Here is a 24,414-nt window from a genome sequence, read left to right on the forward strand (position 1 = left end):
CAGGAAAGTTTACCGTGCAAATAAACATATAAAAAAAATTGAAATGGCCTCACAATAAATAGAACCTTTAGCAACACTGGTTGAGACAGAATTATAATTTGATCTTCTGGATTTACACTTTTTATCTATTACCACACAATGCTGTCTGTTATTAAGATATGACCTAAAAAATTTTACTGCCTGTCATTACTAAAAACCAAAATAATGTGGTTTTAGAAACAGTTCGGTGTCGAGTGTATCGAAAGCTCGAGTATCGAAACCTACCAGCCCAAGAAAATGTTTTTTCTCTTTTCTTTTAAATCGTTTTACATTTATTGAGAAGGTGGACTAGACCCGTAGTGGTACTGAAATTCTTCCTTAAAACCCGATTGACACTAATAATTATATTGTACTACCTAGTTAACAAAATGACGAATTTGTTGATGAATAAATCTTCCTAAAATTTTGGACACCAGTGGTAGTACACTAAGCCTAAGGTCCTTAAAGTCTTTGGGATCATTAACTTTAGACGGTCTTTTCCAGATTGTGAGAAAAATTTGTGTAATATGTAACTATTTACATTATTTAATAATGGTTTTAAAATATATGAGCAAATAAGTAAGTCCTCTTATGAGTGGCTCCTCCCCTATGGTTTCTATTATTTTAATTATAAAAGTTGATTGATATATGAGTGAAAAATTTAAGAAAGATTGTGAGGCTTTATATTTGAATGTAGTTTTTTTTTAATAAATACTATTTTTTCGTTAAAAAATCGAAAAAAAAATCATTAGGATTTCGACGAAATCATTGAGAGCTGTTGCTGCTGAATCAGGTAATTTGGAACTCTTTTTACAATTAAGATTTAAGCTATTTGCATCATTCCAAAATTCAATTCCATATTTGTGAAACATTAATTTAAAATTTGTGATTTTTTCTCGAGCATGTTTCGTGTAAATCCTAAGTTTCCTACAGTATTAAATGTGGTTGAGTTTTCATATATTTACACTAAGCCTTATTCTTTTCCTTCATAAGAAATTTAATATTATTTGTAATCCATGACCTAAATTGTCTTTCCTTAACATTTTTCTTATTAATTTATTGTTTTTCTACTTCAACTTTCTTGGTCTTTTATTTCCTTTTAAAATTTTTATAATTAAATAAATAATTAGAAACAAGATGACACCCCGCATAAATACACCATATTATGTCGCTTAAAAAATATTTATAAATATTAAAATCCATCTAGGTATCATCGCAAAATTTTACCGTAAAGTCTCGAAACCTCTGAAAGATTTCCGTTAAAATCAATAAAAACAGTTACATGGAAATATTGCTATGGTAATTAACACTGGTCTTATGGTAATCAGGCATTAATTATATATTACATACAATAGATTGGAGTGCGTAATTTACATTAAATAAGGCTTCCTGTGAGTTCTTCTCAATGTTTTTTTCTACATACTTTATACACAACTAGTATGTATAAGATATATATGTATATACGATAAATAAAATGCAAATTGATCACATTCCATGCCCGTTTTATGTATTTGTATAAGTACATGGAACAAAAGGAGAAAATGTTTACTTACTTAAAAGTAAATTATATATATACACTTGCATCGCACTATCTCCAAGGACAGACGTACCTTCGGGCAAGTGCAGATGTTTTATGTATACTATACGTACTGAAGACTGTTGGTACTGTGGTAAAGAATGCAGTATTTGTGTTTCTAGTTAAAAGAAAAATTGACAACTTTTTTATGAGTTAATAGAGAAGTAATGAACCCCTAGTAAATTAAATATTTTCGAAAATATTCGCTTTATTTTTTTATTAAATTATTTATTTATTTAATAAGAAAAGTACACAAAAAGACATATTTTTTTAAAATAATCCACATGATAATTTTGAAATAAGAACGTGATGAAGCAATATTTTCGTGATAAACAATTATACAAGATTAGCATAGTCATCTAAAATATCAAAATGATAAGATATATAAAAACACTCTTAGTGATACCTAGAAATAAACAGAAAAGTCTACCAAATATAAATAGGTACGCCTGCTTTATGATCAATATTCAGAATGTTCTTATAAGGTAAACTCTAATAACTATATAAAGCCATGGTATATAATAATTTATAGGCATTTTATAGCATCTTGCCAAAGCTACCAGTTTGATACCAAGGTAAGCTCAGCAGTATAGTGCAAAAAGGTTAAAAGTTAACCCGGTACTTTCACGATTACAAGCAATTCTATATGCCATTACAAACACATAAAGTGTATTATTCATGGTACATAAATAAGTTATAATGGTTCATATGTATGTTAAACTTTTCGCTTGATTGAAAATTTCATGAACATTGTAATAATTTTCTAAGGCCTCAAAAAATCATCTTATTTTCTTGATAAAAAAATTTCCACGCATTTATTTTTCCCACCATTTTAATATTTTATATCTTTTCCTGGAGATCATTTGGAGAAGTGTGTCTTTCTATCTCATTCTCTCGTTGTATGACACAGATATTCAAGCGTTATTTTTTTATAAATGTGTTTTATGATTTCGCACTTACTTTCTGCATCCAGTTCAGTACTTTAGCATTAGTAATTTTATCAGACCTGAGAATACGGCACAATCTACAGTAGCACCGGATTTTTAAGGCTTGTAGTTTGTCCATGTGGGTTTTTTAAGATCCATGTTTTAACTTTATATAAAATCGTGGAAAAAAATTAATTAGCGCAATGTCCTCTAAGTTTCTATTTCTATTTTTCTGTCCTAAGTTTCATGTCAATACCATAGCTTATAAATAACTTTTTAATTTTTATAAATGTTGATCTCTATCCTCGTTCTTAGTTCTCTTGTCTGGTCACCCCATTATTTTATCCAAGTTCCTAGATATTTATATGTCGGCACATTCCCTATCGTGATATTTGCCACTGTCAGATTCACATGGTTAAAATCTTATTGTAACTTGGCTTGCTTTAAGTTTTAAATACATTCATTATACCGATTATTTATTTCTTCTTACAGATGTATCTTAAAGATTGCTTGTTAACATGACGGTATCATCAGCATACCCATAATTATTAATTACTTCTCCATTTATAATTCCCGCAAACTCATTTCAACTTTCACCCGACAACCCCCTATAGGGTTTCGCTCGCTATCGAGGTTAAATAAAGCAATAGTTATAATAACTTCTCTCTAGAGGTTAAATAGCAGCGTTGATAGGGTGCATCCTTATTCATCTAACCCTGTTTGATTTGCTTCTAATTTTCATCTGCACTGACTTTATTTAATTTATTTAAATATCTCATACTCAAGTTCAAGTTCTTTACTAGGCTACGGATTTCAGGATTTGATTAAGGAGTATTGAACTTATATAGTTCTTATGACGCTGTGTTATCTTTTTCACCTTTATATTGAGTTTTGCTATGACTAGGTAGTAGCTGAAATTAACGTTAGCATCTGATTAGATTTTTGCAGCTTTATAACATTTGCAGCTAAAGAAGATGTAAGTTCATTAGTTTCTAACAGTATTACCGAGGAGTACAAAAAAATCCGAGCACAATTTCTTTCAGGTTATTAAAATTAAATTTTATACAATTGTTTAAGTTTCTGGAAGAAACCAAAATAGGATATACGTAACTAAGTAATCCCTAAATCTTCCACAAGTAATTCTAAAGCGCAATTAATTATTCTTATTTAATATATAAAATAGTCCCGGTTAATTTTGAAATAAGAGCTAAAAGAATAACTTGAAAACAAAAGTAAATCATAGCCATTTAAGTTATGCCTGTTATTTTAAATTTAAAAATAAAGGTGATAGACGTGAAAAAGCAATAAAAAAACTTCCTAATGTCTATATTGTGTTAAAAACGTTTTATAAAATTAAGAAAAAAAAAACAATTTCATCACTTACTATGGTATTCTTCAGGACTTGTCACTGAAACTGGTCACTGAACCAAAAGAAGTTATATGTTGTCCTGAAAATAAAGACGGTAAATTTCCAAATAGTCTCAGTCTAATTTAATTTTCTATAGAAATTTTATATTATATTACTTATTAGTTTTAAAATAATCCAGAACTATTTTTTTTATTAGTTATTTTGTATGCTAGTTGTAATTTAATGAGCTTAGTTAAAAATTCTTTGAAGATGACGCTATTTAATCATTTTTTTATATTATCTGTTTGTTATTTTCTTATTTATCTACACTTTTACCTTCTTTTATAAAATACCTAAATAATTAATTATAAATACATATGTTTCATTAAATTTTAAGTTATGTATTTGCTATAAAGAGAAGTAAATCATCATTAGGTCCTATGAACTTTAATAATTTAAAAAATTAAGTTTGGGATAACGTGGAAAATACAGGAGATCCAATAATTGAATGAAAGTAAAATTAACTGCCTAAAGCTTCTAGTTTAAAGAAATTTACTAAAAAAGACTGCCCCTAGCGCAGGTTCCACATGAATTGATGCATTCTAATTAATAATAATGCAAAACGGATGTTTAACACTCCTTTTATACAGTTAAGTAAATATTGATAATAATTATGGATTATGGGTGGTTACTTTCTCTAGCAAATTCAACGATTAAAAAAGCTTTAATTAGAAAATTGAGAGATAATGACACCCAGATAACGTAATTTGAAAATTACTTGAAAAAGAAAGCTCATTTGCACCTCGTTCGGAAAGTAAATTGATATTTTTTTATTCAAAATCAAGCAAATCTTGGCTATTTGTACCTTGAAAAGGAGCCATGCAGCACCAAAATGAAAGTTACTTCAAATAACCATGATAAAATCGATAAAAAGATTGCTTTTATAACAAAATAATGCACATTGTTACTTTCAATGAATACGTGGGTTGAAACACAATACGCCATTGCATTGTAACTAAATTCCATTGAAAGTAATCTAAAAAAATCATCTAATATTATATTATTAGGTAGGCTAATGGAAATTTAAAGAAGCTTTATTGTTGTTTAAGTGTATAATGTAAAATTTTAAATTATTTGAAATCTTTTTGTATTTTTTGTGAAAAATGTTTAAAATACCTTATATAGATAATTGTGACAACCTAATAACTGTTCTATCCACTGTCTTAAGCTTAACAATTAAAGAAGAAGAGCAAAAGTGATGAGATTTGCCCTTTACCCTACAATTACAATATTTATGTATCTAAGGTAAATACGTATGTAATTTACTTATATTACACAAATGTCGCTAAATAAAATTTTGTATAAATCATTTTCGTTTTTTATTTGTTCTGTTTTTTTATTCCTTTGGTTTACTTTATTTGATAAAAAATTAAAATACCTTTAACAACACTAAGGTCATTGCACCCACTGCCAATAATAATGAAGTCGATTTTTGTATACTCTATAAGACCATTGCGGAGAAGTATATCCAGATTTTAATACTTTCTTAATATATAAAAGGGAACTTGACATTAAGTGAATGTCACATTACTGACGTAAACCATTCCCTAAATAGTCTTGAAATGCTCACAGATATTTCAGAATATTTATAAAATATATTGTGTTTTTTGCACTGGGATACCCTGTATAGTATCACCAACACAACCAAATTTAACGGTGCATACATAAAGAATGAACTGTTAGTAAATAAGTAGTTCAATAATAATTAAAATAAAATTGCAGCAATTACCATTTTCCACACTGAATTGTTTACAAATTAGTGAAGGCATTTCACTATACGGTCATTTCTCGTTATTCGATGAATAAGTTAATTATTACTTAACTCGTCGGACTTTTACCACTAATTACATTAATAATTTCATCATGGAATAAAGTTCCAAGGGTTCATTTTACCTGCATAATTTATTTACATTATGCCGCTAAATGTTTATTTTTTTATAACAATGACCTTAACGTTATTATAAAAAAAATATAGTATTATAGAAACATCGAAATGAAGGTTCAATCGAGTATCTTCTGCGAATATTACGCAGTGATTCACGACTAAAATATAAAATAGTGCTATTTATAATGTGAAAAAATATCATAAATATGCTGGAAATATGCATATATTTTAATCAAATTTCTGTCAAATTAGATCCAAACATTTTTTTTAGTAAATAAACAGTAATAAGTTTTTTTGCATAAAGTTGTATAAGTGAGGTAAAGTATTAAGTAACAGATTTTATTTAGATTTTACGTTTTTGTAATTTTTGGTTCGTTATTTTCTGTACAATTTGTGCATTTTAATTTTTGAGCGAAAATGGACGATGGTAAATGAAATTAGAAATTCAAATAGTTTTCATATTATAAATAATACCTTTTTAAATATACAATAAATGTGTCTTTCAAATCTGAAAATGGTCGTCAAAATCAATATTTTAATGTTATTTGGTACTAAATGTGAATCAAGTGAAACTCATTCTAAATTCAGTAAAGATACAATTTTGCTTGAAAATTATATCTTTATATATATATTTATAAAAACCTTTTAGGAAACAGAATATTGCAACTGTAGTAGATATACCTTAAAAATAGGCATATTTAAATTGGTATAATGATTTAGCATTATTTTTTGTATTCATGTTCTTAAATACATATTAGTAGCTTTCCATAATTAAAAACTCACGGCACTCCTAATACCATCTAGCACTTTGATAAAGTAGTCTATTATCTAAAATAGTAAAGCAATTTTCGTCATCTGTCTCTAGACTTTCGAGAAATTTTAATGCACAAATTCAGGCAAAATAGTCTAGTCAATAAGTCAAAAAAAAGTCAAAATAAATGTAATCGTCGATAGCTCATTCAATCGTTCTAAAATATTGTACTAGAAAAGTATTGAAAAATGCAAGTTATAATAACTAAAAAACTTAGTTATTTCGTTTTCTACCGATATCTCGTAAACTATCAATACTTAAGAATTTTTTTTAGAGCTTTAAAGAGCAAGAAATGTTTGACGAAATACTCTATAGGCATAAATCATAAATTTAAAAAATCAAATAAATTATGGAGAATTTAGAACACCTTAAAGCATTTGTGCATGTTCGAAATTTCACTTAAAGGTATTTTAAAAAAAAAATAGACAATTGGTAAATAACGAAATTTTCTCGAATGCGCCAGTTAGCCGAGCAGTGCCTATTTTCGACCATTTATGTATAAAACAATAAAAAATAAGAACCGAACTCGACCATCCGTAATAGAGATTTTTAAATTTCCCGCGCAATCTCTGCTTAAAACAGTCAGACGTTATAAATTTGCCAGTTGCACGTGTACCTAAGATTTTAGTGATTTTCTAGTGGTATACTCATTAATAAATAGTAAGTAGATCATCATGCTTTATCTTTAACTATTATGTTTTTCGATGTAAGGTAAAAGAAGACCCTTCTTACTTAGTTTTTATAAAAAAAGCATTTTTATTTTTGCATTTTTTGTGAAAATCAAGGTGGTCGTCCATCTGGAACATCAGATTAACGAATTTCCAATTCTCGACCGGGGTGGTCGAGAAATGGATTAATTCGTTTAAAATATAGCGTTTTTTTTTAACTTATGCTTTCTCCTTATGTTCCTTTTCTTTTTATGACATTGTTTGACATATATAAAAGAAGTCTAGGCCAGATTTCGACCACCCTGATAGTTCGATCCTTTTTTAAATATTTCGCGTCATTTTTGAGTGGTCGAGAAATGGTATACGAAATGTAGTTTTTTCGACCACCAATCCTGAATTTATATTTTATTGATTAATTAATAAAAAAAATAATCATGAATGAACAAAATGATTTTTTTGATTTTGAGTCGAATTTGAGCAAATATGTCAATATTATAGGTAACATAATATAATAATATGCTATACCTATTGTTGCAGATGCCGGCACCTAAAAAATCTAACACAGGGCAACTTTCCGCTGCTAAGCTTCAAAAAACTCAAATAAAAAGAAAACTGTTTCAGTACTCTGCAGAGCAATTAGAGATTGCATTAAACGCAATTAAAACAAAGCATCCGAAAATTAGAGAGGCCAGTAAACAATATAATATTCCAAAAACAACGCTGATAGATGATTGCACGGAAGAGTATTAGGAGCTCGAAGAAAAACTGGACCAAATCCCATTTTGACCGTAGAAGTAGAGAAAAGGATTACAGACTAGGTTATTAAAATAGCTAAATGTGGATTTCCATGAAAAAAAGCAGATCTCCTTGATACCGTAGAAAAAATTGCCAAAGACATTGATAAAGCAAAATTTTTTAAAAATGGGTGACCAGGTCAAATATGGTACAAACAGTTTTTAAAAAGACGAGAGTGGATTTGCTATTTGTCCAAAAAGTGGAAAAGTTTTAGCTCCAAAAGGTTGGAGAAACTTATATCAAGTGAAAACGGGAAATGATAAAGAAAATTTGACAGTTTTGATTGTTTTCTCGGCTGATGGAGCAATATGCCCACCATTAGTTGTGTTTCCATATATTCGTCCTCCAAAGGCCGTTATTCAAAGCATGCCAACCGATTGGATGTTGGGGCGCTCTGATAGTGGTTGGATGAAGAGTGATGTTTTCTACGAATATATAGCAAATGGTTTTTCGAAGTGACTCGACAAGAAAGTGATACAACGTCCAGTCATATTGTTTATTTTTGGTCACAAGTCGCATATGACTTTGGCTTTATCTGAATATTGCGACCAAAATCAAATCGTGCTGTATGCCTTGCCACCCAATACGACACACATGTCTGCCGATATAAGTGTCTTTAAGCCATTGAAGACCGAACGGAAAAAGACTGTTCGCAACTGGCAAGCGCGTCCGGAAAACACAAATATGTGTGTTACAAAATTAAACTTCTGTCAATTATTCCAAGAAACTGTCAATAATAGCGACATGAAAGGGCAGATAATTAACGGATTTCGGAAATGCGGGTTGTATCCTTTAAATCCAAATAATGTTGATTATACCAAATGTGTAAAAAATATACAGGAACAAACCGTGCATTTAGATATAGTAAATATCGAAGAAGATGTTACACCTGCAGAATTGATGGCAGCAAGAAAGGTAATTTTAAAATTAGCTCCTTCCTTGACAGAGTAAGGCATCAATGTTGAAGTGATATTGAACGAAATTAAATCTGCTGAAGGAGACGCAAATAGGTTACAAACAGAACAAAATCAAATTCAGGTAGGAGACATTGTTAGTTTGCAAGACCTTACAATAGTTCCATTCGATGCTGTAACACTGGAAAACAATTTAGAAGCCATTGCTATAACTGAACCTGAAGCTCAAGATATAGGCAAAAACTCGAAAAATAATGATCGTGCACCTATCGTAGAATTTGTGTCTGAAGAAAATGAATCACCGATTGAGAATGACTATATAGATAAAACAAACACAGAAAATACAGCGGGTAATAATAATGTTATTGAAGTTAACGGCAATAATGAGCAATTATTATCTAATAAATGCGTAATTAATGATGTAAGCGCGTCAGTAACAATATTTGACATTCAGCATCCTCCCAAAGCAATGCGATTAAAATCCATTTTAGATAATCATTTGTCATACCCCAAGCCAGTAGAATATAGAGGTAAGAATAGGAATGTAAAGGATAAGTTTCCCAGTGCAATTTCTTCTCAAGCTTGGAGACTAAAGTTAACAAAACAAGAAGGTGAGAAGCGACAAAAAGAGGAAGATATAAAAAGGAAGCGAGAGGACAGGCAAATCAAAAATAAAAACAAAATTGTGAAAAAGATGGCAGGAAAGAAAGATGAAAACTCTCTTCAACAATCAGAAGAGTTTGAAAAAGAAAATGATAATAACTTAATAATTGAACGAGGGCATCTGCAATGTTCATCTTGCAATGAAGATTTAATAAGTGATACTGAAGAGGAAGATGAAAAAAATGTCGGATGTGATAAGTGTTGTAGGTGGTACTACATGAAATGTACAGACTTCATTGGACTATCTTATGATAACATTTCTGATAGAGAATATACTTGTTTGTTTTGTACATAATAACGCTTAAATTTTAGTTGTTGCGCTAATTACAATTTTACTGTTCTTACTCTTTTCTTAAGTATATTTTACTCATTTTTATTCATATATGCATATGCATTTACTTTAGTTTTTTAATAGCGAAAGAAAGGAAGTTTTTGAAGTAAGAAAAAGGTAGTTTTTTTACATTTTGCCTTGTCAATAATATTTCTTGAAACGATAAATATAATTAATATTTTGTAGCTAGTTTTAATAAATACAAATCAAATATTTTTAGAAACTAAATGTCAGCATTCTTAAATTAACTTTTTTTATCATTTATGAAAGGTGAGATTTACGTTAACTGGTCGAGAATAGGCGCATTCACCCTATTTAACAGCAAATTTTTTCACTCCGCAAAGTACTTTTTTTTGCTAATCATTTTTTTTTATTTACCACGAAAATGTAAATTTGAGAAGATTTCGCTAATTAATAACTATCGAATTTATTGAAAACTTTACAATTAATATTTCAAAAAATTTACAACGCACACAAATTTTTTAATGTATTCTAAAAAACAAAAAACAAAACATAAGTAAGATAAGTAAAAAGAAGTAAATAAGATATGGCTAAAAAACATTTTTCCCTAAATTTTAACATACTGTATGTATTTGAAAAATGAAGCGTTTCTCGATATATGCTCATAAAGAAAATTAAAGCTTATTCTGAATACAGAATGCACTCTAAAGTTGCTGCAAGAGAGATACCTTGTATATACCAGTTCTTAGAATACAAGTTAAGACAAAATAGATTTTAATAAATCGCCTAGCAATTTCTAAACTCTTCAATTTCTAAAACATTAACTCATTCATGAAAGAAATGTATGTCAATCATTGTTACTACAACAAAAAAAGAACGGTTTATTTTGTTAAATTACCACGGTTATCCAGTAACAACAAGTGTATCAAATATATAATTAAAAATAACTGCGGTCATAATGGGCAATTGTTCATTAACACTTTTACTTTAAACGATCGTACACAAAACTGGAAATAGAAAATAATCGGATCATATCACATATATAGGTGATTCTTCGAACTTTGTTTTAATTTTTTGTAATTAATGTTAAAAAACTGGATTTGTTCATTAAACTAGACCAATTTAGTAACGCATAGTAATAATCAAGTTGTACCTTATGTTGTACATACCTTAGAAAGTTATACAACGCGTACAAATTATGATATTTGCAAATTATCTTGTTCTCAACTAAGGCACTTATTATGATCTTTTATTTTCTTTCCAACTATTCTGGAAAATTATTTTTTTCAGCAAGATACCTTAAATATAAGAAGTAGAATAGTAATGGATGCTCTTACTAGACAATAATCCCTCCCACTTAATTACAAACTTGATTCAAAGATGTAACTGTTAAACCACATGTTTTCGCATATTTTTAGAATTTTTAGGTCAGGTGATAAACCTTTCTTATGCTCCACTTAACAAATCAATACAAACATAAAACTTTAATAATGCATGGCAAAAGTTCGAAAGCTCCCTCTTGGGCTAATAAATTAATCTGCAGGTGCTAAATATAAAAACCAACGCAGCTTTTAGTATAAATATATACCTACATTATTAATGAGGCTTAAGGCATTAAAAAAAACAAACTTCTGCCGAACGTAATTTTTGGAAAACATTAACACATTTTATACAAGATTAATTAGCTAATTAATCCTCAAGTTTAAATCTATTTTGTCACCAACAGACAAACCTTAATTTCTTTCTACTGGTATAAAGTTACCTAACCGGTTGCGCTTATGAATTTAGATCACAATAGATAAAAAAGTTTATTGATCAAAAAACACATTTAAAATTCGAAGCCGAGTTATATTATGACATTAGGAAGTGATCTTTTTATGTAAGAGAAATTTGTGTAAGGCGAGTGCTTTTCCTGAATACTGATGATGTTTTGGAAGTTTGCAATGTCACTCATTATTTCTTTTTGGTTTTCGATCTTGATAAAAGTTTATTTTAGTTGTTGCATCAACGTAGTTACATTTTTTATGAAATGGGATATTAAGTTATGTTTAAAGTGAGAGAGCTGATTTGGCAGGCCATCATAGTAACTCAATATTGTTAAATGAAAAGATCAGGAGGAAAAACAACATTTTTCCAGGCACTTGAAGTGCTTTTTTACATAAATAAGATCAGACTTTTCATGTGATTAACTATAACTGCCTGGAATTAAAACAAAAATTCTTGCTGATAAAATTAAATGGTCATTGTTATCGATTTCCTGTAATTAAAAAACGTTTTTGTAGGCAGTTAAAGTAATTATTTACTAAAATAAGATCATAAAGTTGACATGACTGGAATAAAAAAAATCGTTTGGGCAGGTAAAAGTCCAGTAAAAGTCCATTTTCTTGGTCCATTGTGTGGAATACATACATATATATATGTACATACACTCTTCCAGTTAATTAATTTTTTTCCAAATGAAAAGGTTGACAATTCTTCCAGGAACTTGAAGCTACTTCTTACTTAAATGTGAAGATCCGAAGGTCAAATAGATTAACTGAAATCTAAAAGCCTGGAATATAAAAAAAATCTTTCAGGCTATGTTTTACTTCAATGAGGAAATTAGCTCGCGGAGCCTAAATAAAATTCTTGCAGGACCACAGGAGTCACTGTGAAGACCAACAAGTTGACGTAACCAACTGCCTGGAACTAAAACCAGAATTATTCCAGGCAATTAAAGTTATTTTTTACTTCAATGAGAAGTTCAGCTCACAGGAAATAACTCTTTTAGGAATTTTAGTCAAGTCATTTTTAATTTAATTGTAAAGAAGAGAAAGTTGATATGATCAATTGCCTGAAATTAAAAACAAACCTGAAGACACTTAAACTCTTGAAAAGATCATAAAGTTGATATTATTATTTGCCTAGAATAAAAACCAGAATTATTCCAGGCAGTCAAACGTATTGTTTACTTAAATGAGAAGTTCAGCTCACAGAAAAAAAAATTCATGGACTTTACTCAAGTTATTTTTAATTTAACTGTAAAGAAGTTATTTATGTGATCAACTGCCTGAAATTAGAAACAAACTTTTAAGCACTTGAATTCTTGAAAAGATCATAAGGTTGATATCATTAACTTCCTAAAATAAAAACTAGAATTATTCCAGGCAGCTAAAATATTTTTTTACGTGACGAGAAGATTAGCTAGCAGAGCAGAAAAAATCTTTCAGGGACTTTTTAGTAAGTAACTTTTTATTTAAACGTAAAAGCCAGAAAGTTGATACTTTCAACTGCCTGGAATTAAAACCTACTTTCAGGCACTTCAATTTTTAAAAAGAATATAAGCTTGATATTAATAACTTCCTGAAATGAATGATTCCAGGCAGTTAAAGTAATTTTTCACTTAAATAGGAAGATCAGAAGTTTGACCTTATCAACTGCCTGAAATAAAAACAAAATTCTTTTATTTGACAGTTTAGTTTTCATCTTCTGAGTCATACTCTGAGTACTTGGAGATAATGTTGAGGACTGAAAGAGATTGAAAACTGAGATTCTTAAGCCCCCGATTCTCTGAGAAAAAAAGAGAGTCAAGGGAAGAGTATGAGCTCTAAGTTATCAACTTCTTGAAATTTCAGGTGTAATTACGTTAGGCTAAACCAAAATTGAATTGAATTAAATAAGCATGGATTTTCATTACCTCTTACCTCGTTTAAAGCGGTGATCATTTTTATAAAATATACAAAAATTACTGAAAACCTGAAATTGAATGCTTTAGGAATTCTTTTATTAGAAAAATAAATTTTCTATTATTGTCTGATTTCTTTATCCAAAACTGTCGATCGTTAATTAATTTTCTTTATTATCCATTACAATCTGTAAACAACCACGCGACATTAACAGACTAAAGAGGACGCAAAATTGTATACATCGTCGCGACATGGGGCGATTAACTAGTTATTTTTTCAGTCGCGGTCTTAATGTTAAACAAAGAGGCGCTATTTCTCTCTTGGCATATGTCTGGCGCCAAAAGTACGAAGGTTTTCCTTTTCTCAACTTGTTTTCTTTTTTCTTTTATTTTTTTTAACTCGAAAAATCTACCATGAGCAATGCACTTTCTTAGTTTGCAGATGTGACTTGTTCGGGCTTCGTCGCCTTTTAAGCCAGTGACGTAGGCGTAGAAATATACTTGACATTACCATTTTGATTTTACTATGTTTACTTTAAAAATATTTTTATAATAATTTTTAAAAATAAGTAGGGAATAACCTTCATACAACTATTTTTCCACGCACTTCTTTATGGGTGAATACACTTATAAATTAACCATTTTTATAATGATCTTTAAAGAAGATAGGAATAGAATAAATAAGGTTGGAAATGATGATGGTCAACAAATATATAACTGGCTTATTTATTTTTTTAATTGGTGAAATTGGATTAGCAATTAATAAAAGTAATTTTCGAAATTGCAATAATTATTTCATTATGCATTCATTAAAGGGCTTGTCTCGATACGTTGCTAGTAAAATTATTTAGTTTTTCGTTGTCGGATTATATGCGACCCTAAATTTATCTTAAAAAATAATATTCGTAAAGGGTGTTTAAATAAGAACCCAAGATTTAAATTTCGCGCCATATTTGACAGTCATATTGTCACATGATTATGACATGACAGATCAAAAGTTGACACTGTTGACAGATAGGAGTAAATAAACATACAGCATTACACGGTAGAGCAACGCGTCCTTATTATCAAAAATTATTTTTAAAATGGTGAATGTTTCATTATTAATTACTATTTGTAAAGTGCGTCCAATATTCGGTCGAAATAATGTTCCTAGTTCATCTACTTTAAAATACTACATACTAACATACTACTAAAAAAAATTATCAAAAAATTCGAAAATACTGGTTTGGTTAGTGATGTGAAACATATCAGACCAAAACATCAGGGCAGTTCGAGAGAGTGGCAATTCGTTATGAGGAATAAGAATTGAACATTTCTATGGGCACTCTTTGGCGAACTCTTAATAAAGATTTATAGCTGCTTACAAAATGACTCAACAACTTCTGCCAGCAGATCATGAACAGCAAACAGAATTCACCAATTCGATCCTTGAACAACCTGCTGATTTTGCAAATAAGATTATTTTTAGAAATGAGACCCATTTTCACCTAGATGGCTGCCTGATGAACTATTGCATTTAGGGCTTAGAAAATCCACGAATAATTGATCAGAAAGCAATGTCACTATATAGTGTGCATTATGGTCTAGAGGAAGATTTTGACCGTTAGAAGGTAATGCAGTAACGGTGAATGGCAAATGTTTATGATATGCTGATAACTGTTTCTTATGCCTTGAAAGCTATTAATGTTGACGACATGTGGTTTCAACAGGACGGTGCCATATGTAATACCGCTCGTGAAACAATGATAATCTTGCACAGGTTTACTCCTGGTCATGTCATTTCTTAATTTGCTGATCAGCAATGGCCTCCCCGCTCTCGCGATTTAACGCCTTTAAACTTCTGGTTGGAGGTAATCTGAAATCACAGGTTAATACCGATGAGCCTACAACCATCGAAGCATTGAAAGCCGAAAATAGACGCTGTATCAATCAAATCGACTACATGTCTACAATAACGTTATTGAAAATTTCGTGAAAAGGGTACGCGTATGCTAACAAAGCTGTAAGGGCATTTATAAGATATTGTGTTTCATACATAATTCCAAACGTATATTTTCCAAATCAATTAATATTTCAATGCTACAGAAAACCACTTTTTATTAAATACTGAAATCTTGCATTTTCTGATTGAAACACCTCTTATAAATATTACAGCATATCTTGGCGGTGATTTCAAATGTTCATCGATCTGTAAATAGTAAATAAATAGCGATTCCACAGGCGTGACACGTTCTCCTGGCACATTCTCATTTGCAGATTGCCTGTGATTTCTTAAGGTTATCAGGTTATTCAATGACCTGTAAGCAGATCGACGATTATCCTTACTATCTTCGGCTAGTGGTTCCAAAGGTCTGTGATATATTCGGGAGTATAGGTTTTTAGCCTGCCGTTGTCCTGCTGTGTGAAACTACTACTTTACCCAGTGTTTACTCTGGAGGATGCTGTTCAATGGCTGTATTAATTTATGAGTTAAGCCTTCCTTAACTAGCTTGTCTGCTACTTTATTTGCATGGTTGCTGGAACCCATGCTTGAGTTAGCATTCTTTCACTATCCTAGATTTAACCTTAAGGGAGGTAATTAACCTTAAATGCTGCTTGGCTGTCCGAATATTCATATAACTATATTTTTATGTTGGGTATTTCTTTATGGAATATATAGCACATCGTTCAGTTGCAGCAAATTCTGCCTGGAAAACTGACATAATTATTTACTTGAATTAATACTTAATTCATCAAACTCTTGGCAATTTTGGTTCTTGGCTCGCGATTTTATTATAATTAATCATTGATCCCTCTCTATACCAGACTAGGTCTACTTTTATTGAAGAGCCACCCTCCCAGTCCCAGAAAAGGTTCTGTTGCAGCAGTTTTAGGATTTTTTTTTTGTCTCATGGCATATATTGACTCGATCTCATGATCTTTCTCTTTTTTCTAGCTCACAATATTGGACCGTCTTTACTACTGTTTCTGGAGATGTGGGTGGAGGTAGATTCAACAGCACTTCCATTGTTGGTGTAGAAGTTCTCATTTGGATGCACAATACTGCTAGTCTTTGGTCCTCCTGCAATTGTCTGATTGATGTGGTTTATGTGACCTCCTTTCCCCAGGCTCATAAACTTGTAACCAGTAAAAGTTTTTAAATTTTATATTTTGTTCTATAGCCGCGAATATACCAGCTGTATATTCCAGAACAACCTTCTACCTAATATACAAGGAGACCTCGCCGCATGAAGTAAAGTTCAGGTTTGAATATTGATAAATAGAGTGTAAATAACTTTTTCTATACTGTATTTCAAATAGGTAGAGAGTAATAAATGTAAATTTCCGAGAGTTTTGTGTTAACTGTTAATGTTATAAGTGTTATAAATGATATAAGTATGTAATAAATCAGTTGATTATTTAAGTGTATCAAGTGATTTAATTAACACTAAAACGAACAGTAAAAGCACATACAATAATCATTTTATATGCGATCAATCAAATTTACGTCAGCAGAGATTTTTAAGTTATTTTAACAGTTCATGCTACATTGGCCAATAACTAGTAAAAAAATTTATTTTTTATTAGATATTGGTAGATTTAAGTAGCTTTATATTTAGCATAGGTTTTGTAGGTTAGTTAAAACAGTATTCTTTTTTAAAAGCTTCATATAAAATAAACCATATACTTATCTCGGTAGTGAAATTGCAGTTTTGGTAAAAAATAGAGATTCTGCCTACCTGCTTATTTGCGAATTTAAATGCATAAACAAAAATTCACAGATAAATATGAGGTTAATGTATAATAATATTTATTTTAGCAGTAATTTTAGGTTCATTCACCCTTTTATCAGTAAAAACATATTTTTTTAAAAGCTTTGTATGTCATATAATATGGCATACACTTGGAAGTAAAGTTAGAGGATCAGTTCGTCATTCAAATTAATTGAGTTATTTATTCATTTATTTATTAAAACAAATAGGATATTAACAGGCCTAAGCCCATAAAGAACATGCAGAAATTACAAAAATTTCAGACGTACTTAACCAAAAGTTTCCAAATAAGTTTCCAATTTAGTGATGTATTAAACTAAAACTAAGATCCCTGATTTTCTTCTTAAAGATAGAAAAAAAAGCGAGAAAATAAATCTACACTGTAAAATGTGGAATTTAAAAAGAGTAAAGAAAAAATTATGAATAAAGAATTTCGAAAATCATATGTTCTACGAAAGTTAGCTTTTGACCAAATATGATGCACAGATCCCTCACTTTATCAGTCCTATTTAAGTAATATTCCATTAAAAATACAGTCAAATTGAAATAAATTGGTATAACGTATAAAACTAATAAATGAGCATTTATTATTAGGGTGAAGTCTATTTCGTCGACAATACTTAAATAATATGACTAAAATCTTTTGTAAAAGAAAGCATCACCCAGATTGAGACAAAAATTTAATATCATTTGCATAGAGCAATATTTTGAAGAAAATAAAACATTTTATAGCACAATTTAAATAGATTATAAAAAGTAAGAGGCCCAAAGTGGGGACCCTGGAGTACGCCTGAGGTAACTGGATACATGGAGGACATGGGGCTGATTAAAAATTTACGACAAACACCACTGAAGGAGTTTTCCATAGACTGTAGCTCTTTATATGTTTTAAAAAAATTTTCAAACATAAAAAATTTTAAAGTTTATTACCGAAGATTTAACATACAGAGTTTAAATAAGAAGCAACGCCATAAAAGACTTTGGAAAATTATTAAATTAGAATAGATAAATTAAAAAATAAGTTTTCATGGATTAGAGAATTTCTTCCTATCAAAAAGATACACATTCTAAAAAAATACAGAAAATGAATGAAAAACCGAAGAAAACAAATAAAGAAAGCTCTTAAACCCTCTTGTAATAAATTCATTCAAACACGGTTGGCAAAATGGGTAACTATACCAGACCAGTCCACTTTTCCCAGCGAGCAGCGTGAAATTGCGATGATGACAGTACGTACTCGGCAGAATCCTTTACGGTCTTCTTGCCGTTATAAGTACCATAAGTATCAATTTCTAGATCGTAATTTAACTATTCAAGTAATGCTATAATGAAACTGTTGCTCGCTATACGAAGAACCCATTTTATTTATTAATGGCGGTCTCGACAATATCTATTATTACCGAGCAAATAACTTACAAAGTATGTATGTACTTTAAATGGAATCTGCGTATATTAATCTTGCGTAAAGGTCAGTTTAATTTGTTGCTATTTTAATATTCTTGTGATTTACGTATACAGGCCCTCAGAAATTCGAGGGCTAGTGGCAAAAAATGGGAAAATCGTTAGTCATAAAGATAACTGAAAGCACACACGCTGTATATTTGTACTCTATACGCACATGAACATAAAAGGATTTATCTGATCCGATAAAGGTTATATTATTGGGTTGTGTACGCATTTACTGTTAATCGATTTTATTGCATATATGAAGGATTCTTCATATGTTATACCTTGAAAAGTTGCCGTTTTTTAACCTATCCAAAGTATTTGCTACCGGTCCAAATGTTTATTAAGAAATAATAAACACAAATTATTAAGAGCATAAACTATTGTTATCGCCAGCGTCAAAGCGGTGCAATAATTCTTCTGATGAAGGGTGTGGTAGACACGAGGTTGTATATAGATAATGTTAAGCTTTATTTATAGCTTATTATGTGCCTATCAGAAATGTCACTAAGCCGTGTGGATAAAATAACAGTTTAACATACAGGGTGTTACTTTATATTAATGTATCCACTTGTGTCAAATGTGAAATCATGCTTCCGCTTACACTAATCTTTTGATAAATATAAAAATTCCAATCCGGTTAAAAATAAAGTAACTTTCATATTCTTTTCGGAGAACTCCACTTGCCTAAATATAACATGTGTTACGAGCCAAGGAGTGCTGAGCTTTTTATTTGTACTGAAATTCAAAGTGGTAAATTTAACACCCAACGGACTGTATATTACATGAGAAATTACTGGAAGCTGATGTTAGGCGATAATTAATTTTAAGAGAGTTAACTGATTCAGTAGCGGAGGATCACGTATTTCGAAATTTTCAGAATCACTACGTAAACTATAATTATTTATTGTCTATTTAGTTAACCCGTAGCTACTACTGATGGGTCCTGAGGACCCTTCTTATTTTTAAATAGGGTATATTTTTTAAGTTTGGCAACATTGGATACTCGCTGTCTCGGTACTCCTCCGCAATACCATACGCGTGATTTCGCCGGCATAGATTCATACTTGAGTATTCGACTATTCGTTAGTGTCGGCGAGGTTCGAAGGCAGTGTTGACTGGGTCCTGAGGACCCATCAGTAGTAAATACGCGACAAGTTAATAACTGCTTAATATCATGATATAAGTTAATATCTATTTCGTTGTTATTTTTTGCAAGGTATTTATTTATTTCACAAGAATAGGTACTAGTGGCCATAAGGTATAAGTTAATAGATATAAAATGTGTTTTTTTACTATCTATCAGTAAATGCAACGCAATGGCGTCCAGTTCTAGGGCATTGTCAGAAGATGCGTTAAGAAATATTTTAGAGTCTGAAGACTTTTGGGAAAGCATGGAAAGCATCGAACCAAATGGGCTCGAGCAAGAAAAGTGTATCCGTTGGTGTTCCAAACAGAGTAGCTGCATTAGAGGCACTAGAAAGATTGGCTGAAGAGAGTGACGAGAAAGAAGAGGACAATAAAATACTGAGCGACCACAATTCCGAAACAGAGCAAGAAAACTCCGATTCGGAAGAAGAACAGTTGCCCATCAGGAACAGTTGGTATGGGAAAGACAATAGCAAATGGTCAAAAACAGCAGGTATTAGAGGTAGGACCCCTGCTCATAATTTGGTTACTATCTTGCCTGGCCTTATTGGCCCTGCTCGTAATAATCCTCCACGTGAGCCTGTAGATGCTTGGAGTCTACTAATTTCTAATGAGATGATGCAAAAGTTAGTTGATTTTACCAATTTGAAGATAACCTTCACCAGAGAAAACTATAAAAAGTCTAAAAGGTTTGCTCAGTCACAAACTAAATTTTGGCCTTCGTTTACTGAAAATACCAACATGTGTGAAATCAAGGCGTTTTTTGGGTTGTTGTATCTTCAGTCCATCTTTAAATCTAATCATGAAGACGTCCGTTCTATGTGGGCAACAGATGGGACAGTAAGACCTATTTTTCGTGCTACTATAAGTCTGGCCAGATTTTCGTTTTTATTGAGCTGTCTCAGATTTGAGAATGTAGAAACCTGAAAAGAAAGAGTAAAAACTGATAAGTTGGCCGCTGTGTCGGAATTATTTGATGAGTTTGTAGCTCGATCAAAGTCATGTTATTCACCGGGAATTTACGTAACTATAGACGAAATGCTTGTACCGTTTTGAGGAAGGTGTGGATTTCGGATGTATATTCCGAATAAACCTGCCAAATATGGAATTAAAGTGCAGGTTTTGGCTGACGCTAAAACGCATTATCTCGTAGATGCAGAGATTTATGCCGGTTCCGAAATAAAAGTTGATGGTGCAAAAAAGCCTACATTATCAAATCCAACAAGAGGGGTTCTTAGGCTTATGGAGTGTGTTAAAGGCACCAACAGGAACATCACCGGGGACAACTGGTACAGATCAGTGGAACTCGTCGACGAACTCAAGAAAAACAGTTTGACGTACGTGGGAACCTTACAAAAAAATAAAAAATCTGTACCACCTGAATTTTTACCGAACCGAAAACATGCAATTCATTTATCAACGTTTGGATTTACTTCTTCAACCACTATAGTGAGCTATGTGCCAAAACAAAAAATTAAAAGCGTTATATTACTTTCTAGCATGCATTATGACAATTCTGTCATAGAAACAACCAAAAAGCCAGAGATAATTCATTTTTATAATTAAACAAAATCTGAAGTTGACGCATTAGATGCGAAATGTGCGTTGTATTCAGTATCCAGAAGAACTAACCGTTGGCCAATGGCAATTTTTTTTGCTATATTAAACATTGCAGGTGTAAATTCTCGAGTATTGTACCAATTTGCATCAAAATGTAAAGAAATAAAACGATTCATTTATCAAAACTCTTAGGAAGCAATTAATAGATGAACATTTGCGACTCAGAATGGCCAACAATAAGGTGCACTTAAATGTACGAATCCTCATTGCTGAACTTTTGGGGGTTGTGAATCCAGTTTCTGAGCAGCCTTAAGTACCGCCTGAAAAAAGTAAAAGAAAAAGGTGTGCCATATGCCCCACCAACAAGGATAGGAAAACTGCTATCCAGTGTGACATATGTAAGTTGCCCATTTTCAATCAATGCTGCAAGAAATTGTGCTCTAAGTGTTCTGAAAAATAATTTTAGGTTTTTTCGGTTTATGTACTGTAATATACTCGAGTAATTTTAAATTTTTGAATAAAAGTTTTTTTTTATTGATTTTATGGTCATTTTATTATTATGGGTCCTAAGGACCCATCAGTAGTACATATGTAATCAAAATGTGTCGGTAGTAGTTTAGGGTTAATAGGTTAAATTCCACCATACAAATGTTTTTTGGTCACGTCGATAAATGATAATAGACAGCAATGTCGATTTTTAAGATGAGTATGTGCGCGTTGCACTTTTTACAACTAAATTCACAAAAGTTTTTGTGTTGGTTTTATTGTTTTTTTCCCTAAGAAATACCGGGTTTTATATTGCATTTTTTTGTTTCGAAATAAGTTTCTTATGAATAAATACGCTAATTATGATTTCTAGTTCGTTACGCCATGCATTTTACTCTTCTGTAAGGGTATACATTGCTGTGAACTGTGAAGAAGAAACGGTACAAAGCCTTAAGATCAAATTGTGATGTGTGTGGTTTGACACGTATATGACTCACACTGCTTGGTAAAAAAAATCTGAGGAATCCGTACTTCATATGGCAGTTAACGTGTTAAAAAGGATAATATTTACGATGGATAAGTCAGTAATAGCTGCTTACAAGTTACAATATTGTAGGAAAAATCAGAAATTTGCCAAAAGTGTTTTCACATTTAATTAAATATTTTTTTATATAACAGTAATATTAAATTTATAACTCGATGTTTCGGTTGTGACTGTCGATCATCAACTTAATTTTTTTAGTAAAGTTCTCTACAGTTTATTTAATTTTTTGCTTATTTTTCGCATCTCTAAAAGCAACGATCTAGCATTAGTATTTATAATAATAACTATTCTAGAAAAAAATAACGTGTATATTTTTGGATCTAGCCTCTCTATCATAAACACACAAGGTTTTTTTTCTAAAACACATCACAACGAACTATGGAACAAATCATTTGATACTCTTCATAAGTTAATGGATTAGAAAAAGGGAGATTGATGAAAATTTGAATCTTATTACAACTAAATTATTTTGACTTCCATAACCACGAAAGAAATGCCTTAAAATGCCTTACTTGAAAGCAACTTAAAATATATGCATACAACAAGATATATTTAAGGTTTAGGCTTTCATTTTCTTCATATGTAATTAATAAAAAAAATCGACTAAAAGAAAATTCTAAAAGTTAAAAAAATACCTTTGTGCCGTGGTACACGCGGCATAAAAAGCTAGTGTAGAATATTAGCATGACAGGGTTGGAAAAACTAGAAAACGGGTTAGGAAAAAACAACTAATAGACAGGAATGGCGATTTTCTAGTTAAGAGTGTACGATCTTTATGAAATCTTTGCAAAAAATATGCGATCTTTACACTATACGCTTTATAAATATTCACCACTTCTTAAAATATCTTAATAATTACAGAATTATTTACACAGCTTTAATTTGAATAGTGAAGAAAACTTACTTTTAAGAAAGAACTAAAAAATCAAGTGATAGGGCTATAGCCTGGTAATTTTTCTTAGGTTTCAAGAAATTTAAAAGCGGATAATTTAAATTCATTTTACTGTACTGCTAATGACTAAAATGCTGAAAATCGCTTAAAATATTTGTCACATGTGAGTGTACCTAAATCTTTCTTTCTTACTCCCACTGACGGGTTTTCTGGGTCCACTACTGTTTCTTTTTTTATATGTCAACAACCCCAAATTTTAATTGATGGAATGTTCACTGTATTTGGAGACCATACAACGAACCAAAAAAATAAAAATAACTGCCAGTCTTCATAAAGTAAAAACCTAGTGAGACTCAGAGTTGCTAAGTTGTAATGTTTTTAAGACTAAAATTATAAGTTTTAAACCTTCCATGAATAATATTCTTATGGATTAGTTGTAACACAACAGTTAATTAAATTTTTGGATTTAACCATTGATAATACTTCAAGTTTTGGAGAACACATCTCCCGTGTTTGAAGTAAGATCTGGTCTGGCTGGTATGCTTTTAGAATGATAGTAATTTGAATTTTGTAATAGCTCCTGACGAAACTTACTTAGAAAGGTTGGAAGCCACCACTCAACCTAAAATTGTTCAACAAATAGAAAATCAGTTGGATATTCATGGGGGTAGAAACCTAAACGAAGATTTTTAACAAGATGGAGCGCTACCTCTTCTTCCTCTGAGGCAATTTTTACATGATACGTTTCCAGATCAGTGAATTGGAAAAAAGAGATCCAATGGAATGGCCGGCGAGCTTACCAGATCTAACACCCCTCGACCTTTCATTTAAGGTATCACAAAAGAGATGATACCATTTGGTTGGGGTGCATCGGGCTCAAGGGGTAACTTTACCTATAACCAGAATATGGTGGTTGCAATTCCCCCTAATTAAAATTTCAGTTTTAAAACACCCTTTAAATA

General features: G+C 30.9%; 1 protein-coding gene across 2 annotated transcripts in view; it reads right to left on the minus strand.

Moving 5' to 3' along the window:
- LOC126737161 (SH2 domain-containing protein 4A-like) overlaps nt 1-24,414 on the minus strand; it is a 61,985-nt gene that overhangs the window by 25,417 nt on the left and 12,154 nt on the right. Inside the window, exon 2 of one of the 2 annotated variants that reach the window (XM_050441921.1) lies at nt 3,905-3,968. The exons of the other annotated variant lie outside the window; for it this stretch is intronic. The gene's annotated coding sequence lies outside the window, so the exon portion shown is untranslated. The remainder of the gene's footprint in view (nt 1-3,904; nt 3,969-24,414) is intronic. 2 annotated transcript variants of the gene reach the window in all.

Source organism: Anthonomus grandis, chromosome 6, assembly GCF_022605725.1.
Source record: "Anthonomus grandis grandis chromosome 6, icAntGran1.3, whole genome shotgun sequence".
NCBI lineage: Eukaryota > Metazoa > Arthropoda > Insecta > Coleoptera > Curculionidae > Anthonomus > Anthonomus grandis.